Source organism: Phodopus roborovskii, unplaced genomic scaffold, assembly GCF_943737965.1.
Source record: "Phodopus roborovskii unplaced genomic scaffold, PHOROB, whole genome shotgun sequence".
Taxonomy (NCBI): Eukaryota; Metazoa; Chordata; class Mammalia; order Rodentia; family Cricetidae; genus Phodopus; species Phodopus roborovskii.
In genome coordinates, this window is record NW_026126575.1 from 5,280,001 (window position 1) to 5,305,650 (window position 25,650).

The following is a 25,650-nucleotide window of genomic DNA, read 5'->3' on the forward strand; positions in this document are numbered from 1 at the left end:
AAGGTCCCCATTTTAGAATGTGATAAATGTTATATCAGAAAGGGTCTGGGGTGGGTGGGGAAAGCCTTTCCCCACTGAAGGGACATCTGAGCTGCCCTTAAGAGTGTACTGACTTCCAGGCAGCTGGAAGAATACAACTGGGGTGGAGTTTTCCCAGCACAGGGAAAGCAGGCACTGAGGTGGAGGGTGGCTGCTGGAGGTGACAGCCTCCCTCCACCCACATCAGCAACTGCATGGATGGCAGTGACCAAACTGGTTGGACAACAGTATGCTCTAAAGCTCAAGCACAAATATGAAATTCAGGAGATAATGCATTTTAGGGGGCATCTGGAAAACTTTCTCCTAAGGCACTTCCCCCTGGAATTCCTGGGTTTCTGTCCTGCTATATCCAGACGTCAGCATATCCGGCTATGGGCAGCCTTTCTGGCTCCTTCACCTCCCCCCTCCAGTCACAATACTTTGCTTATCCCCTTTTTGGCAACTGTTCAGACTGAATGAAGGACATGAACCCTGACACTTGCCATGTCTGGAAGAAAGATTTCTATCTCTGTGAGAAAGGAAAAAAGATTTCCTAATGAACACAGAGCTAAAGGGCGGGGACCGTGACAAGGCCAGCTGGGTACTTGGCTGGTGCATGCTGAGTGCCAGAACCCTGCTGCCTGGTTCTGTCCCACTTCCCTTCTTTGCCTGGCTGGTGACTCCTGCCATCTGCACAGAGGTGCCCCTCTCTCCCAGCATAGCCAAAGGCAGCAAGCACAGAGAAGTTCCTCCTGCCAGGTGTCTCCTCTTAATATGCCAATTCATAACAGTCCTACTGCAGATTAATTTGTAATTCGGGAAGCATGGGAGCACATTCCCTTTGCAAAGCAGCCTATTCTGGATGACTCTGCTTCAAACTCATATAAAGATCTCACACTGCATCTAAATTGGCTATAACGACCACACCTCAGTGATGGATGAACCGTAGCTTAGAATGAGATCCTCAAAAGATCATCCCAAGAAGGCACCATCAAAAAAAGGAAGATGTTGGAAAGGACCCCAGGACACATTGAAGAGTGGGGTAGCATCAAGGCAGATTAGTGTACTAGACAACCTGGGTCCTCTGTAGGATCTGGGAATGAGGGCCTAGCTTGAATATTCCTTGGATAAGGCTGCTTGAAGGAGAGACTAGGTTACTATCTCCCAGTTCTTAGCAATCTTTGGCAGAAGACCACAGCTAGGCCCTTATAGTACAGGAAAAGATAAGCAGCCGGGGGCAGAACAATGCATCTCCTGTTGCAATGGAGTGGGAAGGTCAATGAATTCAGGGCAGTGATAGAATGTTTGTGGCAAGGCAGCTCCTCTATGTGAAAGGTCATCTACTGAGCATCTGCTTTGTCCTGTGGATCATGGTCAGTGCTGCATAGCATTGCAGCAAATGTATCCTTGTTGGGATAAAAAAAAAAAAAAAAAAAAAAAAAAAGACCACAGAGAGCAAGGCCAGGATGTTTGTATTTTGAAGAGATGCATACTGAAGTATATGTAGATAAAGGAGCATGTGTATGGCTAGTCTCAGATGGATCAGCTGAACTGAAGTGTGGGGGACAGGGAGAGGAGGAGTGAAGGAAGAGGGAAAAGAGAGGGGTTTAGAGAGGGCCTATGGATGAGAATAGGAGAGAGAGGCAAGGGAAGGAGGAGGTGAGAGAGAGAGAGGGAACGGGAGAGGGAGGGAGGGAGGAGCATGGAGAGGGTAAGAAATGAGAGAGAAGGGGGAGACAGTGAGGAGGAGGGAGAAAGAGAGAGGGGAGAGAGGGGAGGAGTCAGGGAGAAGGAAGGAGGGAGAGAGAAGATATGGATAGGGAGAAAGAAGGAAGAGGAGCATGTCTAGAGAACATGTAGCTTAGATGTGATAAATTGGTAACAGAGACGCCTAGAACTGTACGTGAGCACTCGCTACACTATTCTTGCAACTTCCATATGTGGGGGTTTAAATGACAAATGTGTCCCACGGGCTCAGGTATATGACCACTTTGCTCCCCAGGGGGAGGGAATGCTATGGAACCTTAGGAGGTGTAGCTTTGCTGGAGTAACCACAGCATTGGGCTTGGGCTCTGCAAGTTTACAGCCTTGCCCTGTTGTTTGCAGTGGAAGATGTGATCTCCTGCTTCCTGCTCTGGCTGCCTGCTGCCATGCCTCCCCTGCCACGTGGACTCTCCCTCCGGGATCATGTGTCATAATAAACTCTTGGTCCTAGTGTTCTATCACACCAACAGACAGAGGCCCAGCACACCATAAAACACTACAGTTTTAAAAAATGAACAAAAATGAAACAAAGTAGAGAGTACCATGGTCTTCAGTCATGATTCATGTGCACTGCGCTTTTAGGGGTTTTGGGATTAATGGGATGTCACAGAGGGTTCCCCGAGGAAGCACAGTAGAAAACTGTAGGCAAAAGGAAAAGGAAAGAACATTCCTAACAGTTGAATAAAGGTGTGGAGGTGGGAGAGAACAGGGTGCCACTAAGATACTGAGACGGCTCGGGATCAAATGATGACAACATGGCAGGTGGTGAATGACACATACAATCTGTTAGGAGTTTTGGCTTTGTTGAAAAAGCATCCATAAGCTAGTGTGGAATATGCCTAGCATGCTCACAGATAGCTAATTCAGCACCATTATGAGTAGACAAAGTGAGCTCTCAGAGGACAAGAGCTTGGCCACGGATGGTGTCTCCATGGCAACACTGCTACTTGCATCACTGCATCCCTATGCAAGGCTGTGGGTATCCAGAGATGCTCTGATTTCTTTAGCTGTCAGACTTGCTGCTCTGCTAAGAATAAACTAGGACAGACAGTAGAGGCTAGTCTCTGGACAAATGTCTCCACTTCATTTTGTATGTGTGAAACTGGAATTTTACATTACATACATCTTGCTTCACTGGATATTTAATATATTTAGTATGGTCTAAGCAAGATATTGATCATTATCCTTGTTAAGGAATCACACAATCTTTATCATGATTTGTTTCCAAGGTCATACAAATGATATTCTTCATGTCTCAATACACAATAAAGAAGACAGATTAGATATTAATAATCTCTTGGGCTGATCAAGTGCTTTGGAGCTCAGCAAATGCTTTCAACTCAGGTAACTTGTCAATTTCTCATACTCTGTCCTAGGCCAGTCAGAAGATCAATGCTCTCATAGCTGTGGACAGTAGACCCAGAGAAGTCCAATGCTATGTGTACTGGTCTTCAGTGTTGGGGGTGTGTGGAGTGCCACATTTCCCCCCCGAGCAAAAGGAAAGGAGTCAGTTTGGTTCCATGAGTGGGGGCTTCATTTCAACTTTGCTTTTTAAGGAAACATTTGGTGAGACTCTGCTAAGCCCTTTTCTTGCATCCATTGTTTAATCCTCAAACCATGCCATGAGATGGGAATTATTATCTTCACTTTATATATGGGACAACCAAGACTGAAAGAGTTTCTGGAACTTATCCAGGCCTTCACCAAGACCTCAAGGGCTCTGCAAGGCCCCTGCAGACAGACTACTCAGTCCCTTAATCCATGTAAAACAGGCAGTGTTTTTCTCTCTGCTCACACAGAGGCCCCCAAATCACTGGCAAGTCATAGGAAATTCTTAAGTGGCTGCTTATTAATAACATTTTCAGTTTATATTAGGCCGCCTTTCATCCAAGGGAACTTGGCCAGCTCCATACACAGAGAACCACAGAAAGCCAACCATCTCTGGTGGGAATAGGGGCCAGCTGGCTGCAGCATCCTTCAGGGGCTTGGCTTGTGGGGGTTCTGGCACCGGTCATACCCTTCAGAACTTGACAGGGGCCCTTTAATATCTGCACTGAAGAGCTCAAGGCAAAAACTTCCCAGAAATCCATGTGTCCTGGTGATTGAGGCCAAAGGCACAAGACAACCCCAGTGGACTTGCAAAACAAAGGCATCAAGAAATTGTGAGTTTATATAAAGAAAATACTAGTGCTAGATAGAAAGTCTGTCATTCATATTGAATTAGACACACAGGGAAAAATGATTTTTTTCAGGGCAAGCCTTAAACACAAACAAAACAAAACTCTCAGGGTTTCCCACCAGAGAGATAGGGGAAAAAAGAAGACAAGACATTGACTTCCCTGCTCCAAGCAGGGTTTTTGTGGTTTTGTTCTTGGCCAGAACTTGTTTCCTCTTTCTGCTGAAGAGAAAGGAAGGAGTGAAGTATGTAGAATGAAAATAACATTTCCTGGTTTCATGTTTTATTGGAAAGAAGCCTTAGGTGGATTGGATTCACATGATCCACAGCAGGAGGACTGAAAACATTTGAAGATTTGTTATATTCGGATGTGACAAAGTGCTGGGAGAAGGATGGAAGCTCCTGACTCCCCCTCCTCCCAGACCAGGAGGATGTGGTGATGCCCATACACTTTAAGTACAGAAGAGAAGATGAACAGCCCAGACTGTGGGCTTGCTGGTTATAGAAGATGAATCTCAGTACTTAGCCCTCCACTTCCTCCTCCTGTCTCTGTTTTGACTACCAGAATCTCATCCACCTCAACCTGGGCCACCTCAATAGCCTGCTCTATTCCCTCTCCTACTCTCGCTCTTCTAATGCCTCCTTTCTACCACTGTTCTTACAGAGATGCTGGTAACACTCAACTCTACAGCTTGCAGTATCCCAGTGGTAATGAAACAAAGGACAAGTCCTTTGACTGCAGTCATAATAAGTTCCCGTGGACTCTGTCTCATTCCTTTTTTTCCAGCTTTACCATACTCCATCCACTCTGTCTTCTTTAATACTGCATCTATATTGGCCTTTATTTGTCCCTTGAACTTGTGGAGGACAGCTCACTCTTGGGCATTTGTAGCTGCTGTTCTACCTAGAAAGTCTTTCCTTCAGAGCCTTGTCGAATGGTCTACTTGTCATTGCTCATGTCATCCCTATTTTTTTTTAAGCTCACCCTCCCCCTCTTCTCGTTTTCCAGTCCTTTTAATTTTTCCTTAGCAGTTGTCACTATTTGAAATTATTTCCTTTGTTGGTATGTCTCTCATATTTTCCTTATGGAATGTTAATTCCTTAAGGTCAAAGATCTGGTAGCTAGAACAATAAGCATCCAGTAAGCAGTTCACGCAATAACTTGAATCTCTAATGCTTGCCCAAATCTGGTTTGGTAGTTCATAGACTCTTCATAGCCATGCAAACAAGATTATTACTGGCACATACACTTGTTGTAGAGTTATATTCCATAATAAGTGAAAAGGTATACTGATACAATAAGGCCCAAATTGTAGAGGGACACAGTATGTGATGAGAAGTATATCACAAAGATCACATCAAAGAAAACTATCTTTGACCTCTGCTAATGAAGTGCATGAAAGAATAACGAAAACACGAGGATGATCATAACTGCTGAGACAGCATCATCACTTCAGTGCCATTTGATCATATAATATGTGCTGTTGACTGACTGATATTTAAACTAATGCTTGGAGAGCAGTTAGACTAAAAACCTCTTTCCTACCTAAAGTAAATGTTCAGAAGTATTGCGAAGTTGTGTAAGGGCCATTAGAAAGTATCTGAGAAAAGGGAGAAGCAAGGACTACCAAGGCTTCAGCATCTGAGACCACAGCTATTAATCCTCCATATATAAAGCAGAATGAAATCCTGGAATCTCCTTCCAGCCCAACAGGATGGAGCATTAGATTGCAGTCATATGTATAGTAGACATGTTCTTGAAGGACCAAACACTTCTTGTTTTCTAGTCCTACATTAGCCAAGGGGAGTTCTCTGAACTAGACTTTAACCATGTATCACTCAATCTAGTAGTTCTTAAAGTGGGTGACCTGATGCTTTCAGGAATATGAAGAAAGCTGGGGTCCTTGGCATTCTTTTTTAAATGAACACATACACATTTAGAGAACAGTTTGTATTTAATTTCAGAAAGGTCATCATCAATAGTGTACCTAAGAACACTTGATTTCTTCAATTTCTTATGTCTGAACATACTTTCTCTGAAAGAGCATCATGTTAGATGAGTAGGGAGGTGGGGACCTGGGAGGAGTTGGAGGATTGCAAAGGATATGATAAAAATACACTGGGTAAAATTCTCAAAGAATACATTTAAAAAAGAAATACCATATATCTAACATTCCCAATAATATTCCATGTTTATTTCTGAGTATCCCATTGGAAGAATATGATATTTTCAACACTTTAATGGGTATACTGAAGTTATCTTTTAATTACTGTGTTATATAATTATAAATCAATGAAAAAGAAAGAAAATTAAGTAATAAAAGATATTTTTTTCCTTCAAATTTGGTAATACTTTTCATGGTGGGACAGAGACAAGTAAATATTTATTATTTAATACCTGCCAGTTTCCATTGTGTTGTCATAACTTTTTAAATAGAAAAACATAGGCATATCCATTCTACAAACATCTTTGCACCTTAATTTTTTTAAAATTGTGGTAAAACATTTTGAAGACATATTTTCATAATCATTAATCAGGGTGAAGTCTAGTAGCATTACATATGTTGGTTTGTTTTGCAAAACAAAACTTTAAATTCATTAAATCAAAAAGAAAGGAAGGAAGGAAGGATGGAAGAATATAGCCTCTCTACTATTTTAGACTTCCCATGGGGCCTCCAACAGGGCCTTGCACCCTGACGACACTGAAATGCTACCTCTTGTCTCACTCTCTGTCATGATCTTTCAAAAATTCAAATTAACACATGATATCACAGCGACCAGGCAAGGACCATGGATGCATGGCAGCAGTTCCTCAGTGAAGGATGCAAAGCAATTCTAAAGTGCTTGGGCATGGCATGCTGGCATTGCGGTGGCAGACTAGGAAACCAGTTGACAGAGGGAAAGGAAGACAGCTTCAGGCTTCCTGATTGGCTCTGCCCAGCAACTATGCTGCTTTCTACCTCCTCACCTCCAAGAAGGCATTCTTCCCAACAAATCAAGTCTCTGATGTCCAGACAGGAGAACACCTGAATTGTTTGGATGGCATTTTCTTTTATTGTGTGTGTATTTAGCATGTGAGTATATACATGTTCGTGTGGGTGTTTGTGTGTATTCCTATGAACATGCATACATGTGAATGCAAATAAACATACTTCTGTTACAAGTGAGTGAAAGACAGAGGTCAATGTTTTATGTCTTTTTTTTTTTTTTTTTTTTTAACTTTTGAGACAGGATCTCTCAGGAAATCTGGAGATATCTATTCAGGGTCACAGTGATGGGCTACCAATCCAGGTTTTTACATGGGTGCTCAGGCTCTGAACTCAGGTCCTCATCTGTGTCTGACTGAGCCATCTCTCCACCAGCTCCCCAGATCCAACTGAGCATTGTTTCCACCCCGCTTCCTAATGAGACAGGTATTTCTCAGGGACCCAGCCTGTATAAGACACAGGATGGTCCATCACTCCAACATGTGGCAAGTTTTTTGCACCTTCAGCAATAATGGAATGGAGGAAGCATGGGACTCTTCGCTGCTTTTACTACTCATCTGGGTATAAACTAAGCCCTGGAGCAGCTAATCCAAATAAAGAATGAAAACCTGAGCCTTCTGAATTGAGTAGTTTTCCTTCCTGTGGAGCCCTGAGTGCCTATGGCATAGGCAATTTAGCAGCAGCACCAGGGAGCTATCTAGAAATGAAGAGATTGCATTTCTGCAATGCCCCAGGTGCATGAAGGTAAACATGGAAGCCTGGTCCCTAGCACCATAAGGGCTGCTAAGTGCACAGCTCAGTTCCACAGTTTCTATGACCCCACTAATGGCCTGAGCCACCTGCTCTACATGTGTGACAAATCCAAAGGTCAGGTGTTCTTCCAGAAACCTCAGTGTCATTCTCTGAAGGACTGGCTTCTCACAGTCCATCATAAGCTCACAACACTGTCAGGCCAGGTCATGGTCTAACACGGAACCTTTAAGATCTGTCATGAACATCCACTCATGACAATGACAGCCCCTCACTGTCAAGATCAGATTTACTTGGAAAGTTCACACTCATTAAGATCAGGGCTGGGAATGAACTTACTGATCAGCTGACTCAAAGTCCCTTGCTGCAAGAGGGAAGAATAAAAGGAAACAGCCCCTGACATTAGACAAAGGTCTTGAGCATTAATGCTGGTCTCTTTCCCCAGAATCCACAGGGCAGGTACACAGGCAAAGCACAGCCTGGCAGAATTCCTCATGTCCCCTCTCACCTACATGCCAGTTCAAAACAATGGGTGTCAAATGAACCACTGTATTCCCTTTTGTGCCAGCCTCTTGGATGGTTTCAATTTCCCCCCAAAATTTAAAAGGATTTTTCACTCACTAGCTATAAAACCAGATGATTTTCAGTTGGGGGTTCATAGAGAACATCTAGAAGAAAAGAAAACATCCACAAGACATGATACTATATAGGTACAAGGAAGCCTTTCAAAGGGGTAAGCATAACTCAGCATTGGGACTGTGATTATGCTGGGTTTGAACCTCATTTTTATTCTTCACTGTTTGTGAAACTGTTTGTGAAGACTTCTAGCTTCTAGAAGTCTTGTTCGCTCAATTGTTTAACAATCCCTTTGTCTCTCAGTTTCTGATGTCCTTTAACAAGGCAGCTTTGCTGCAAACTCATTTTCAGGATAACAATTCTCATGACTGTTGTTCTGCTTACAAGATGTATTCAACGGAAAGAACTCCACTCTTCCTGTTAAGGAGGAAGAATGAATCTGACACAATATTCAAATTTGGAAGCCCAAGACTGAAAATGAATGCAGATTTCATTCCAAATAACCCCAATCTCAGTTAACCAGAATGTTGACTGTCCTCTTAGATGAGCCATCTCAGACAACCAACCCAACATGTATGCTCATCACACCATAAATTAGATACATGAGAGCTGTAAGAATGAGGTAAATTATGTGAATCATAATTCATGCTGAGTGGCAAGTAGGTCCTCATGTTGTGATAGCTATTGTCTCTATATATCCAAACACTAGAGTACAGACACACAAAAGCATGTTCCTCCATGTACACTGCAACTATTCTAAAACTGAAAATAGATGTTTCTCGGTTGAGTCCTGGAACTTTCATGAATCAATATCTCCAAGGACTCATAACTGAACAGATGCCGAGAAAGGAGTTGGGAAAATGGCACCCTGCCCAGGTAAAATAAAATGCTAAGGACTTTTGTCCCAGTTATTCTTAATCCTGGATGGGTCTGGACAATATTTATAAAGTTTGATATTAGGGAGGAAAAGAGAAGAAGACTTTATGCCAGTGAAGCTTTCAGTGTGAGGGCACAGACAAGTAAAGCCAGGCATCTGTCATCTTCGACAGACGGGGGGACCGCTAAAGGTCCAACAGAAAGTTCAACTCTCACCAAATCCTAAGATAGGAAGGGCTCCACTAGTCCCTGCATTGCACTAGATGTCTTATACACCAGTGTGGGAAGACAGGAAGGAATAGAAATCTCCAGTATCACTATTGTAGTCATATTCCAGGGCAGGCCACATGCTTAAGAGTAGTAGTCAACACAAATCAGACTTTGTGTGTGTTTGTGTTTGTGTGTACATGCACTCGCTTTGTTGTTTATTTTTATGTGCATTGGTATCAATATGAGGGTACTAGATTCCCTGGAACTAGAGTTACAGACAGTTGTGAGCTGCCATATGGGTACTGGAAATTGAACCCAGGTCTTCTCTGGAAGAGCAGCCAGTATTCTTAATCACTGAGCCATCTCTCCAGCCCATTTTGTGAGGTTTTTGTTTGTTTGTTTTTTGAGAGGAAAAATAAAGTTGGATGGCTATGGAAGTTGGGGAAAGTCTAGGAGGAGTTAGGGGAAGGGAAAGAATATGATTAAAATATATTAAATGGAATTCTCAAAAAATATAGAGAAAAAGAGAAAAACAACTAACTCTCTTGTATTCCTCCTCAATATCAGTTCACACTGTAACTCAGAGAGAGTGTGACTCCAATGACACATTCCCAAATAGATCATCTCTCACTTTTTGTTCACACTGACAACCAGCAAGGTCTTTATAGCCCATGCCTCTTTATAAAATGACATTTCATCTTCCAACTTGGCCTTCATATTTGTTTTCCTCATCCAAATTATTTTTAATATTTTGCAATTTTTATATTAAAACATGATTATGCCATTTCCCTCTTCCTACCCATCTCCTATCCCTTCCTGGCTCCCTCTAAAATTCATGGTCTCTTTTTCATGATTATTATAGGTTTTGTGTGTATGCATGCATAAATATATAAATATAACCTAATGAGTCCATTTAGCATTGCTTGTAGATATATGATTTCAGGGTTGACCACTTGGCACTGGGTAACCAATTAGGGGGTACCTCCCTGGGAAAACCGAATCTCCCTCTTGGCAGCTGTTAGTTGCCTGTGGTACTTTGTCTAAGGGTAGGACCGGGTGAGATTTCCCTTTCCACATCAGCATATCCTTGGATGCTATCGTTCAGGTCTTATCCAGGCTCCATATTGTTAAGGTATCATGAGTGTCAGCTCTCTTATTTGAAAGTAAGTGTTGAGCCAACTTGATTTTCACAGACTTCAGGGCCAAACCTATGCTGGAAGTCCACCCTGTCCTCTGCCACACAAAGACAGGATCACAGAATGCTTGCCAAAATGCTTCCTTCAAAGGGTCTATGGTGCACCAGTGCAGAACATGAACTTGGTTCAGTGAAAGAATTTCAGATGTTGCACTCTGATATAGGGGGACAGATGGGGAGAGAATCTTTTTTTTCTATTCCTCTTCTGCTTTCCACCTCCTCCATTACAATTGCCCCCCCCATCAAAATTGTTGTTGTTGTTGTTTTTAAATCACATTTGGGACTGGTGCTAGGGACATGATATCAGGGCTTCATGCATGCTAGACAAGAATGCTACCCTTGAACCATATCCCTGATGAAGCAATCTGGCTGCTGCTTTTCTCTGAAACAACAGAATAAGCAAATGCTTGGTTTTCAGACTCCAAATAATGAACTGCTTAAATAATATGCCAAGGAAACAGAAAACTCAGATAAGTAGCTAAGCTTTGCTTGATTCAAACATGTAATAGTATGTACACACACACACACACACACACACACACACACACACACGGTCAAGGTATTTAACCAAAAAGTTATATTTAAAAGTAGAGACAAGAGCAAAATATCAGGGCTCACGAATTGCATCAGCAAGGAAAACAGATTTTTCTAAGTCTTGTATGCATTTCTTGGTTTGCAATAGTTCACAGGTCCCAGTAGTTTCCTGAGTAACAATATCACAGAGAGACTCAGAGAAGAAGGCTTTGGTGGCTACCACACACAAAAGAAAGTCACCATCCAAATGCCATTCAGAATCCTATCTGAGGGACAGAGCATCTGACTCTGTATGCTTAACTACAGCAGTGAAGAGAAAGGGGCAGACTTTGGGGATATTGGAATGGAGCTTCCTGGCCTCAGGACAGACGAGTGCATGGACAGGAGCCTTTCTTGCTCTCAGTGCACTTAGCCTAGAAGTCAGAGGTTGTTACCATCTGTCACTGAGGCTACTTTAACTCTTAGGATTTCAGTATATCTTGTGAACAAATCTTAAGTCTACTGCCCCCTACTGTTCACAGCCTGAGACTGAATGGGAAATAATAACTATTTCCATATTCCTATGACAAACAATAAAAATCAAACTTCGGCCAAGTGATTCTCAGAAGATCACATATGCTTTCAGAGGGCAATGGAGGTGGGCTACTTCCAAAGCATTTTACTAATGTTATGTTCCCATGAAAAGGATGCTTGTTCTAAAGATCATGTCAACCAGGAAGTCCAAACTCTCAATCCAGTTTCTGAAAACAGATTTTATATCAGACATCTCTGGCCCTGTTAATTCCTACTTTACTCCACCGCCATGGTTTTGTGGTAACAGGGACCAACCAAACACCTGCTAGGTGAGTGCTTTGTCACTGACCAGTCCCTAGCTCTAATTAAATTTTGTTGCAGAAACTGGCATTTTAGGTCCATTTGTGGAAGGAAGAAAAGGAGGAAGAAAGGGAAGGAAAATAGACACCAGGAGGACAAGGAGAAATGGCAGGCCAACTACATGGCTGCAGCAAATCACTGGGAAAGAGGCATCATGACTATAGATGGACAGGGATGGATAGACAGACAGACAGACAGACAGACAGACACACACACACACACACACACACACACACACACACACACACACAGAGAGAGAGGGGGGGGTAGAGCTCTAGAAAAGACAGGTCCTAAACAGGCAGGCAGACCTATTTTCTTTTCAGACAACATAGAGGCTAGAACCACTCAAACAGTGTTCAGCCCTGAAACTCTGGAGGAGTCATCCATCAGGTGAAATACAGATTTAAGGTCCAACTCAGGCAGAGGAGAGACCAAGTACCTGTGCAGGAAAGAAAGAAAGGAGAGAGAAGACCTGCCTCTCAGAGGCATAGCTGGAGAAAAGAACCCCAAAAGAGCATTGATTTTAATTTGGACCCCACAGCTCCTTCCCTGTGACTGGTTGGCTTGCAAGACAGGAGGCCTTCTTTAAAGGAGCATAGTCTAACTAGCTCTGGCTGACTTTCCTTCAACCATCTTTAAGGTGCTTATGGCACAGTAGTTCTAGCTAATATGCTTTATTATGTCAACTCCATCAGTAGGGTGTGAAGTTCTTTTGAGTGGGAGTTTGGCTTCAGCAGAGACTGGGGCCACATCTTTTCTCTAGCTTTACCTCTCAACAGTGAACCTGTGGCCTTTCCAATGGACTGATTTGTTTTCAGCAACAATGTTTATGATGCTCACAGCAGTGAAGGAACAATACTAAGAACTAGCATCTGCTGAGCACTTACAATGTGGTTGACATAGTTCTGGGGACTTTTTATATGACATTTCACGAAAGCCCTACACCTATCACCCTACCTATATATAGATCTCACTGCTCTTTTGACTTCACAAACAGAAATATCACCACATCTGGCATATATATTTCTAGTTCCTAAAAGCCCACTAGACTATAGCACAGTAAAATATCACACAGCAAAGAACAGTGAGATTAAAAATCAGAATTCCATCCCAAGACCTCCATGGCCAATCAACAGTGCTATGATTGGTTCTGGGGAGAGCAAAAGCCACTGAGAGGAACTAACAGAACACAGGCCAGTAGGGAACAAGCCTAATCATGTGCTACAGCAGGCTATGAAGTCAAGATTCTGAAGCTCTGTCACCATTTCGAAGCCAAGGGGACTGACTAAAATTAAACCTCAATAATTTGAGAGCCATTTCTTTATCTGGAAGTGTTAGTGAAGTGTGCATGCATCTCTGATGTTTCAGATATGTGCCGAAATGAGAGCAATGGTACATCAATACTACCTACTACTATTTGCTTTGTAAGACACCCCCACCCACCCCTGTGCTGTTGCTACTAAGAAAGGAAAGGGTTACTTTTAGAGAAACACTGATTCTTAAGCACTAAGATTTAAGGATACTGCATACTTGTGTCATGATACCACACACTTGTGTCATGTCGCTTTGCATTTGAACTTTCTAATAAGCAAGGAAAAGGAAGGCCAAAGGTGCCAGACCACCAAAACCACCACCCGTCTGTCCTTAGAGATAATGCCTTCCTCAATTCAGAGATCCTAGATTCTTTCTCACCCCAACTACAAAACACATTCCTGCTTGCTTTGGAAATTAACAAATTTCTTACCTGTCTCCTGAAGGGTAAACTGCCAAGCGGCAGAGAAAGCCTCCACCTGAGTCTTGATCAGGTCAGTTGCTCCAGTTCACTTTCACCCTGGAGCTTGTATAAGAAAATGCAAGCAGGACCCCAGGCAGCCCAAACATCTCCTTTTCTGAGGGTGCAAATCTGAGCTCTTCCTGAGGCAGGCAGCAGGCTCAAAGCCCAGCTGGTCTGCTTTTGCTTTTCCCTCGGGAGGACGCAGAAGCAGACCCCCGCTGCAGATCCACCAAGCCTGGATCTCACTTGTGCTCTTGTTCTAGGCCTGCCCGAGCCCTGGAATTGTCTTCTCCAGAACCCCAGTTTCCTCTAAACTCGCCGACTTCACGATTATCTGAAGGAAGTCACAGACCCCAGTCTCTGCGTCATCTGCGGATCCTGAGCCAGACCTAGGAGACCAGTCAGCTGCTCACAAAGCCCGGACCACTGAACCAGGAAATGTGCAGCTCATCCAAAAAATAATAATAACTGTCACGGAGCGCCTGGCAGAGCTGGAGAAGTCGCTGTTCCCAGTTCCAATGCCTGCATCCTCCGCATGCTAATGAGGCTGTGATGTCAGCAAGTCAGTCACAGCATCTGGACGTCCCAGTCTGGCCGCCTAGGGTTGAGATTTATTTACATCTAAATTACCCTTGCCTTCCAAATCAATAATCCCTAAACCAACGTGTTGGGGGGGGGCTTTCCTAACGTAAAAACCCAGCTATGCAGCCTCCAAAGGGGCAAGAAGAATAAAAACCACATCTCAGAAAGGCTTGAAAGGGACAAGACTGTTCGCCCCCATCTTTTTTTTTTTTTTTTTAAAGCCTGGGAGCCCTGTTCTTATCAGAAACTGTCCTAGCCCAGCAATGGTACAACCCAGAATGAGATCTCTCTCTCTCTCTCTCTCTCTCTCTCTCTCTCTCTCTCTCTTTCTCTCTCTCTCTCTCTCTCTCTCTCTCTCTCTCTCTCTCTCTCTCTCTCTCTCTCTCTCTCTCTCTCTCCACCTCTCTCTCCTTCCCTCTCTATTACTATGCTGAACCTTCAAATGCTGTACTGTTTTTCCACTCTTCAACTTTCATTCCTGGGTGTCAGATGTTTGCTGCCCTGGGATCAAGTCACCTTTGAGATTACATGAACCCTGAAATAAATGCATTCAGTTGTCACCACTGTCCCTGATCCCTTGCTCCAATTTCAAGTGAGCATAGAAGACAACATCATCACAAACCTAGCAGGAGTGTTTGAGGATGCTCAGACACACAGAGAACACTGTCCCAGTGGCTTCCATTGGACAGGCCAGAAAACAGGCAGAATGGAGTCAGGCTTTTTTTCCCATGTTGTCCTGGATTTCAGCAAGGGTGAGCCAGAACTTCCACCGTTGGACCTTAGATACTGGCCTTAGATAACCTGTGGTATTGTTCCTCAGGTGTTTGTTTATTTGTTTTGCACAGGGTCTCTCCCTGGCCTGAAAGTCTCTGCATTCACTGAGTTTATATACCAAAGTGCAGTAAGAGGCGTACAAACAGAAAGGTCAGCTATGGTGTCAGTGAACAAAATACCATTCGGTCTAGTCAATAATGATGATTTCTGATACTTTCAACGAAGCAAGAAAAATCTACTTAGATATTTAGTCTACCAGGGTGGCCATGTTTCTCCGAGTATTTTTCTCCATTGTCATCTCCTCTTGCTCTAAACTAATTTTCTTTCCATGTTCCTGTTGTCCCCCCCTCCCAGGCTAGGTGAACAGAAAGTACAAACTAACTTCATACAAGGAACATTATGGGCAAGAGGTGTGTGTGTGTGTGTGTGTGTGAGAGAGAGAGAGAGAGAGAGAGAGAGAGACAGACAGACAGAGAGAGACAGAGAGAGACAGAGAGAGAATGGGGGATCAGCTGCAGAGGCTAAGAGGGGCCCAGTCCATCAGGCACTGAGGTCCCTGAGGACAAAGCAGCCAGTGCAGCTCCTCATCCCCACCCCACCTCTGCTGGAGAGCCCACTATGATGAGACCTGCCCTTTCAGCTGGAGCTCCTGAAGCTTCAAATGAATTTCTTTGTTGGATGTTGAGAAGGTAAATTATGTCTTTTGTTATACATAATTATATTAATAATGCTTAATCATTTCTTCCAGAAGGTTTTTCTCTTTTTTTTTCTGGTTCACAGAAAACCTTTATGATTAACAAATGACACCCGAATAACTTTTTACCTAGAGGAATGGAAAATGAGACACACTCTGCTTTAGGTTCCCATTGCACAGAACTCAAAGCATGTGTGTGGAGAGTCATATGGATATACCCACCCTCAATATCCTTCAAGAGGTCAGTTAACCAAGTATTTTGGAGCATAGTAGATGTGGTGACATCCAACCTCATGGTGGCCAGGGAACAGTCTTTTCAAATTGCTTGTGGCCCAGTTTTGCAATGTGAGGATGGGCCCACCACACTCTGACCTTATCAGCATTACTACATGAGGGATAGTAAGACATGATTCACAAGTGATTGTAATGAAGAGGAAAACCAGAATGTAGATCCTAACAAGAGATTCATCTTCAGTTGGAACAGACCTGACACAAGGCTACAGAATTCACAAGAACTGGTAATACAGTAAGGTATTAGCAGTAGAGCATGGAATTGGCAGTGTAATATGGAGTCTAGAACAGATGATCTGGCAATGATTACACGTCTATGATTTGAAGCCTGAACTTCTCTTAGTGTTAGTGATACAACTCTGGATGGGCTTTGCTCATGCTAGGAAAGCCCTCCATCACTGAATGACTTTGCCAGTCCCTAAGCCTATGGTCCCAAACTGTAACACAGGATGTTAACAGTACCTTGCTTCATAGAGCTGTTTGGAAATTAAGTGAAAGTAATGTGAAATATTTCACAATGAGCCTATATAATACACACTTGACAATGTTAGACATTTGTAGAAGAAATAATGTCACCATCACTAACTTAGACACTATCTATTTAAGTGATTGATTTCAAGGGTTGAAAGGAAGACTCTAAAGTCATTCCCACTCCCAAGGGTTTACCCTCAAAGTCCCACCTAAAGTAGGTCAACTTGTGACATGCTCTATTCTATATGCTCTAGCATAAATATCTTTGACTCCTAAAATGTGAGGTAAGAAGTCATAAAAAAAAAACAACTGATCGACATCAAGAGGGAGACATTTCCTTTTCTGAAACTGTATATTGGGACAAGACCATCCAAGCTACTCCTTCACACACAGTGAGGTGTCACCCTAGTAAACCAAAGGGTTGAAAGCTTGTTTTAAATGATTCTGAAACACCTAATCTACCAAGTATCCTAGCTAGCAGTGTTTCTTCTTGTGACCACATGGCTGCCCCAGAACTGGAGCTCACTGTCACTGCCAACTTCGCAAGAGAGGACCAAACTACCCATCACTGTCTTTGGAAAAGACTGAAATTTAAAACTCAAAGTTAAGGCTTTGCATTATTAGAAAGTTGAAAACAATCATCAAATCTCTCTGCCAGTGTCCAGATATATATTACTGGAATGTAAGCCTTATCTACTCATTATCTCGTGATGCTGGGGACAAAATACATTACATGAGCCCCCTCTATTTGTCAATCACTGGGTTAGACCTAGGGGATGCTATGGTGACGAAGACAGACAGATCCAGCCTTAAAAGAGCTCCATAAGGACAGTGAAGACAATTAAATAAGCCATTAGAATGGAATATGATATGTGTCATGAGAGGGCCTATGTGGCTTTCAGAAGATCTGCTACAGTCCAGAGGGGCATCCCAAAGTTCAGTGTATGGAGAAAGCAGGATATCTATGAATCAGGACCGCCCACACTATTAAAGTAATGATCTGTACATCATTAATTCCTTATTATGGTACACTTCATTCCAGAGACCATTCTGTTAGGTTTTGAAAATATTCTGTTAGGTATTCAACAAGATCATGCAAGAACTACTTGGGAAAGTGCAGAGGCCTAGTATACTCACAAGCTCATATTGTGTATGTTGTGCTTATAAAAACAGAGGGAACGCTACACTGATGAAAACAAACTTCATGAGCAGAGGTAGAGAAGGATAGGTGATGTGTGCATGGGGCACGCAAACCCATCAAAAATCCATTCAAAGCCAGTGAGACAATCAGATGCTGACATTTAAAACTTTGTATTTAGCTTGGGAAGTGGAAAACTGTAGAAGTGACAATACTGTATAGGGAGAGGGAAGGGAGAATAAGACTGTGTTGAATGTAATTAAAAAAAAAAACAACAAAAAAAAAAAAAATGACCAGGAAAACTGTGATTTCAGTTCTGCCTCGGGTCAAAGCAATTTTTGCTTTTTCTGGAAACAATTTTCTATGAGGAAGACCTATCCTAAACGTGATATGAAAATTAGAAGCTATAAATAGAAAAAAAGAAAATCCTACTGGAATTGCCAAGGTCAACTTTTAGTATCTTGAGAGAGCATTTAGGCAGGAGGAAAAAGCAGTAGTTTGAAAGAACAGAATTAACAACAAATGCAGAATTAAAAACCATGGCAACATGGGTGTAGGACACTGGGTAGCACCCATTTAACAGTGGCCAGTAACACAAAGACCAACCAATCTATCACTGAAAAAGCAAATCATCATTTGACTCCAGCTGCTACTGGGCAGCCCTTACTGGAGAATTACAAGGAAAGGCTTTGTGAATCTTACTGGTTAGTCTGTTAGCTTAGGGAAAAGGTGAGTGTTAAAGGGACCATAACAGCCAATTTTTAACTTCCATTTCCATAGGTATCAAATATGAAGGATGAAGTTGAAATGAACTTAGAGAGATGATGGCATTTTCATTTTTGGTGAAATAAAAAGAGATAAAAACCATTATAGCTGGTTAAGGCCAGGACCTTCCATGAAATGCTAATTTCAGTGCCACAGCTTCAAGCCACTCATCTATAAAGGTCATTTAACTTCATTTTTCACAGGTATGTACTCTGTGCACACACGCAGTCATGTGGACATATAGTTGGTCTTTTGTTTTTTTTTTTTTAAACAGTCGGTTCAGGAAGTTTTCTGGCATCCAGACATAAAAATACAGTAAAGTAAATGAGGGTGGAGAGGGTAACAAAGAAATGTCATATTAATAGGGACAGGCTAGGTGATAACATAATAAACAGTCGTAGATTTCTGTGGTTTAATACAGGGAACATTGATTTCTTACTCAGGCAAGGCTGACTGAGGGGAAATTGGTGTGGGTTGGGGGGCAGTCAGGGAACATAGGCTTTGTAGATACCTCCACTCCAAGCTGTGACTCAAGGATCTAACCCAGTCCCCTGTTGTGTCTCTGATTTAAACCTGTAATTTCCAGTTCTAACAACACAAGAAGTGAGACATGAATAGGCTTCCATGTGATTCACCTCAGAGATGAATAATATCACTTTGATTGATCAAACCAGCTCTATGACCTCATCCAACTGCAAGGAGTCTGAGCAGACTATGTACCAGCAGAGGGAACACAGATAATAAAAACATCTATAATGCATATCACACATTGGTTTTCATTTTTGCTGTGTAAAGACATTTAAAAAGGTTACAGTCTATGAAAACTAAGATGTCATAAAACAGTGGGATGTTTAGCAACTGAAAAAATCTGTATCCATCAGGAACTTACCAATGAATCCTTAGGATCCAAGCAGCCTGGGCTACAGGCCAACAGGGAGACAATGAAAATTTGGATTCTGACTTTTTATCATCATTCAAGCAATAGTATCCACGCCGTTACCTCACATGGAGTACATGTTTGAAGTGTGTGACACTTCTACTGGAAAGGCAGACGCAGAAGACACCCACAGAGAGCGGGCTAGCCTGTCAGCAGGAAGTGAAAAGAGAGTCATCCCCAGTGGCTCCTGACCGCTTTTCCAATCCAGCTTCTTATGAAAGAGCTTCTGGCGCTCTCATTCCCAAGATGTATGTTCATGGTTGATGACAGCCTATCCTAGCCTCAGTTTCTCTACCTACAAAATGGGGAAGTCTATCATTGAAGCTTAAGAATGATTCAATGAACCACAATATAGAAAATGCTTTGCAGGCTAGTTTATGTGTCAAACTGTACCGTTTTCCACTTGGTTTTCAAAGAAGGGCACAAGAAGGGTTGTTGCTATAACACATGATAAAGTCATTCATGACAGACATAAAGATAAGCTTCTTTCTCCCCAGGCCTTCTTTGTCTGTGTACGGAAAACCCATACTAGTAATACTCCATAGATCACTGAAGTTTCTAAATCTGATGAAAAACCATGTGCCACATTTCAAATTCAGAAAAACAACATTCTGTATTTTTTTTATCATCTTAGGTATTGCCATATTTCATATATTTTAATTATCCTTGATCCCAATAATGAAATATATACAATTTAACATTGCTTTATATCCTCTTTTAATTATATTAATTCAAATATGAGATACAGACAATCTATTTGTACATATTAAGATAAAAGACTACTAAAGACCATGCTTACTCCTTCCAAAAAGTTAAAAATTGTGTCAATGGCTTACACAGGCCTACTCCTGCACATTTTCACTAACATGTCATGAAATTGGCATGATGTGCTAATAAATAGGTTTTTAATTAAGAAAAAAAGTAGCTGCATTTACTCTGGCAGCTTTTTGCAGTACTGGTTCCTCAACAAGCTGAATAGAAACTGGAATTTCTATAGAATAGAATAAGCTGCTCACTGCATAGGATGTTTGGTTTTCTAGCCCATCCCAAAGGCAGCTACAGAAAGACACTTCTCTTGAGAGAACTGTGGTAAAATACAAAGTATTTTAGAAAGAAGACTGGAAAAATTATCTGTTTCACAAAGTAGCAAATGGTAGATAGTAAAGACTTTCTTTGGAAGAATTCTCTCAGGAGGGAGAGGAAACATCCCCCATGGACGACGGGTTTTCACAAGGAACAAGTGCCAGGTGCTCTATGCACATGATGTCACTTAGTCCCCATCTAAAAATGCAGCTTTTCTCATTATGTACCATACAGACAGAGATGCTGAGCTTCAAAGAGGATATACTAATGGAATAAGGATCCATAACTGAGATCTATTCCTGGGTCATTGCAACACTCATGGCCCTTCATTTAATTCAGAGCTTCACAGCTTTCAAAGCCCAGGTTTCTTTATAGTAGGCAGAGTATAATATGTTAAAAATAATTTCCTAATGGCAACATAGGGCACAAAATGTTCTCTGTTCCTCTAAACAGTGTATTTCTTTGTACAAAGAAAGAACACATTGGGTTTACCCCAGAGGCAGGTCCTCTCCAGAGTTCTTATTCTATTTTGTAGTCTTTCATTCTTAGTGGTGGTGATGTTCCCTAGGTTAATAGCAATTGTGGTGGTTTGAATGAGAATAGCTCCCATAAGCTTATGTATTTGAATACTTAACCCCTAGTTGGTGGAACTGTTTGGGGAGGATTAGAAAGTATGACCTTGTTGAAGGAGGTGTGTCCCTGGGGCTGGGCTTTGAGATTTCAAAAGGCATGCTATTTCCTACTAACTTTCTCTTTCTGCTTCTTACTTGTGGATAAGGATAAAAGTTCTCAGCTACTGCTCCATGCCAGCTGTCACGCTCCCTGCCATGGGCTCTCACCCTCTGGAACTGTAAACCTCAATAAACTCTTTCTTTTATAAGATGCTTTGGTCATGGAAACGCTTCACAGCAATAGAAAAGTAACCAAAGTTATTTAATTAAGGTCACTCTAACTAAACTCAATGCTATCAGGAGCAGATGCTATATCTTTATTGTTGCTGTTTACTACTCTATTCCTAGAACTGGTACCTTATGTTCTGACAACTAATGAATACTCGTTGAGGAGTAAATGTTTGAAAATTTTTCCTGTCTAGAAATTGGAAGATATCTGGGGCTGCTTCTGCAATAACTCCCTGATTACTGTACTCTGACAAATCTTTGGGAGTGAGAATGAAAAAGGTGGATGTCACAGTCTCCTATGGCTCCAATGTTTTGGTCTCCTTATCCAGCTCATCTGTGTCTCATTGAGACTGAAGAACTCCCAGCTGGGATCAGGTGTGGAACTTCAATTTTCTCTGTTCTCATTCACTACTTAGATCTGGTCTATGGTTATAACTTTCATCTTGTTGCTAGTGATTTAAGGCCAAACCACTCCCATCAACTCTGGGCTATGTACTTGCCTATGTCATATCAAAATGTAGATGTCAAAGTCTTCTCAACTACTGTCTATGTACCATATCTCCCACAAACCTGCTTTAGCTTCTGTCTTTGAAATATTAGCTAACAGAAACTCCACCATCACAATGATAAAAGAGCGAATTCCTTGGAGATTATCTTTTTATATTTCTTCCTGTTACCCTTCAACTTGTAAGCCATATGGAAAAAAATTTGTATCTCAAAGGCCAAATAGAGTTTGCTTCATGTTTTCTCACAAGCATTAGAATATAATTGTACCATCTGTACATCTAGATACCATTTATGTGTCTACATTAGGTATCATGATACAAAAAACTTGAATAGTTTATAACAAGTATCTTATGACTTACCAAAATGAAAACATTTACTAATCTTGTTTTGAACACTAAATATTCCCCAGCCCTTATCTAATCCTATAGAGTTAGATGTTGGCTCCTCCTAATACCATTCTTCTACCTTTATTGTTATCACTCCAGTCCAAGCCACTATCATGTCTCTCCTATATGGAAATCAGGTTATCATCAACTCAGCCTTCCTCTTGGTCTGTTATTGCTTCTCTTAGTCTACTCACAAAATGGCACCTGTGGTGAGCCTCTTTGGGAAATTGAATTTTGTCAGATTTTCTGCAGAAAATCCACCAGCTCTGTTCATGTGTGAAGTGGCCCTACAGATCTAGACCACATAAGTCCCTAACATCCTTTCCTACTGCTTGTCTGCCTTTTTATAACCCAGACATTGGATCTTGAACATGTCAGGCTCATGCCTCCCTGAGCTTTTGCACTTGCTCTTCGTCTGAAATGGTCTGCCCTGTAGACAGCAGCATAGCTCACTGTCAACTTTTCAAATCCAACACCAGCCTGTAAGGCCTTTCCCTCCATTTTTCTGACTTTTTCCCTCTGACATTCTCTTAAAACCATTTTGTTGAGACATACTTTGCATACTATGCATATAAAGTGAATCAATACATAGTTCTACTATATTTACAACCCTAACCATGGTCTAAATTTAGAACTTTAACTAGCCTACAAAGAAACTGTCTAATACGTTGCTCCCTAGTGGCCTCACTATCCTGAACTTAGACTAACACTAATCTACTTCATATATACAAATTTCCTATTCTGCACATTTCATATAAATAAAAATTTATCATCTGCAAACATTTGTGAATGGTTTTTTCTTTAGTATACTATTTTTAATTTATCTATGTTGTAGCTTATAGCATAACTTCCTTATTCATTCTTTTTGCCAAATTTTATATTGAATGTTATGGTTTGGAGATGAAGTACCCCCCAAAAGAGACATTGTTCCCCAGCTGGTGGCATTACTGAGAGGTGAAGAAAGACACAAGGATACTAATTTCAATAATGGATGAACCCATATTAATTATACATAATTATAGAATGATGGGTTTCATTATAAAATTTATATATTCTTTTGCTTTTATATATTGTGTGGCATGAAAGTGTGTATGTTCTTGTGTGTGGATACTCAAATGTGGAGGTTCATGTGTATTCACATACATGAGGAGGCCCAAGATCGATGTTAGATGTCTATCTCAATTGCTTTCTATCTTAAACACTGGAGAGGGTGTCTCTGTGAATCTAGAGCCCATCATTTCACTTGGCTAGCTTGGCTTGCTCTACAGGTACTGCTTCTACCTCCCATCAGCTGGGATTATAGCTGGGCTGTCACACCCACTCAGCTTTTACATGTGTTCTGGGGATCTGAGTTCTAGTCCTCACACTTGCATAGTAAGTGTGCTACCCACTGAGGCATCCTCAAAGCCCTCATTATGACTTTTTCATATTTGTATACAATGTGTTTTCTTCATTCAGTTGTTTCCCCGCACCAGTACTCTTCTGTTCCTCACTTTTGTTGGTCCCCAACTTGTTCCCCTTCTATTTTTAGGACTTTTTTTTTTTTTTTTTTTTTTTGCTTGCTTACTTGCTTGTCTGAGATCTAATGATTTTCGTTAGGGTTAATTCATTAGGTTATTATCAATGACTAGACCACTAGGGGAAAACAAGCATTTCTCCCTTCCCTAGAAACCATCGATTGCCTCTAAATCTCCAGGGAAAGGTAGATCTTTTGGACCCCAACCACACTCCATGGCAAAGCATTAACACTCCCGGTCTCATGCAGGTCTTGTTCACAGCTGTTCAAGAGTGTGACAGCCATATCATTCCTAGAAGACAGAATTCTACATTCCACCCCTTCCTTCCATTCTTATATTCTCTCTGTTCTCCCTACTGCCAGGTTCCCTGGGTCTTGGAGGGAGTGATTCACTGTCCCATTTATGGTTCAGAATTATAGTTATTTATTTGCAGCACTTTGACTGGTTTAAGCCTCTTCAGAGAAAATGACAGCTTATAACAAATTGACCTAACAGATACCTACAGGGTATTCCATCCAAACCCCAGGAACATACATTATACTTCTCAGCTAACATCCTAACACACAAAATAAATCCTAAGAAATTCAGAAAAATTAAAATAACTGCATGTATCCTATCTGACCACAATATAATCAAACTTAAAATCAACAGTAAACAAATACTTAGGAAATACACAAACTCACAGAAACTGAACAGCACATTATTGAATGATGAAGAGGTCAAAGAAGAAATCAAGAAATAAAAAAAGCCTCTTGGAACTAAATAATGAAAACACAATATGACTCACTTCTGGATTATATCAAAAGTGGCCCTAAGTAGAAAATTTTTAGAAATGAGCAATATTTTCAGAAACATGACAGATTACAAAACCAGCTTCCAAAAATCCGTAGCCAAGGCTAGATGGTGGTGGCACATAGCATTAATCCCAGCATTCAGGAGGTAAAGGCAGGTGGATCTCTGAGGTCAAGGCCAGCCTGGTCTACAAAGCAAATTCTGGGACAGCTAGGGCTAACACAGAGAAATGCTGTCTTGAAAAACAAAAACAGAAAAAAACTCAGTAGTAGCCTTTATATATGCCAATAACAAATATGCAGAGAAAAAAGGTGAATATGGAAACATTCTCATTTATAATAGCCTCAAAAAGAGGTGATCAAAGGTCTCTCTAATGAAAACTTCAAATTTATGAAGAAACATTGAAGACACTAGAAGATGGAAAGTTCTTCCATGCCCATGAGTTGGTAGGATCAATAGTGTGAAAATGAATATTTTATAGATCAAGGCAATCCATATTAAAATGCACATGACATTTTTCACAGAAATAAAAAGGACTTTCTAAGTTTCATATGGACTCTCAAAAGACCAATAATAGCTAGAGCAATCTAGAGTAAAGAGAACCGTGCCAGAACTACTGCCATTCCAGATTTGAAGCTACATTACAAAGCCAAAGTAATAAAAACATGGTACTGCCACAAAAACAGACATTCAGCTCAATGGAGCAAAAAGGAAGACACAAAAAAGATTGGGCATAACCATATATGTCTCATAGCTGACAAATATGCCAAAAGGCACACTGGAGAAAAGTTATCTTCAAAAAATGATACTTAGAAAAGTGATGTTCATATGTAGAAGAATGACATTAGACCCCCTCCCCCACCTATTACCCAGCACAAAAATCAACTCCAATGAGCCAAAGACCTCAATGTAAAAATCTAAAACACCAGATCTGCTAGAAGAAAATGCAGGTGGTACTCTATGTGCAGGAATGGACTTTCTGAGTAAGATTCCATTTGCTCAAGAATTGAGGCCAAAAATTGACAAAAAACCAACAGCAAAAGTAAAAATCAAGCTATAGTGAAGAGGAAGCCTATAGAGT

General features: G+C 41.4%; 1 protein-coding gene across 4 annotated transcripts in view; it reads right to left on the reverse strand.

Annotated features, from left to right (window-relative positions):
- Prickle2 (prickle planar cell polarity protein 2) overlaps positions 1-25,650 on the reverse strand; it is a 319,183-nt gene that overhangs the window by 87,433 nt on the left and 206,100 nt on the right. Inside the window, exon 1 of one of the 4 annotated variants that reach the window (XM_051203304.1) lies at positions 13,704-13,929. The exons of the other annotated variants lie outside the window; for them this stretch is intronic. The gene's annotated coding sequence lies outside the window, so the exon portion shown is untranslated. Of the gene's footprint in view, positions 1-13,703; positions 13,930-25,650 lie in introns of those variants that run through there. 4 annotated transcript variants of the gene reach the window in all.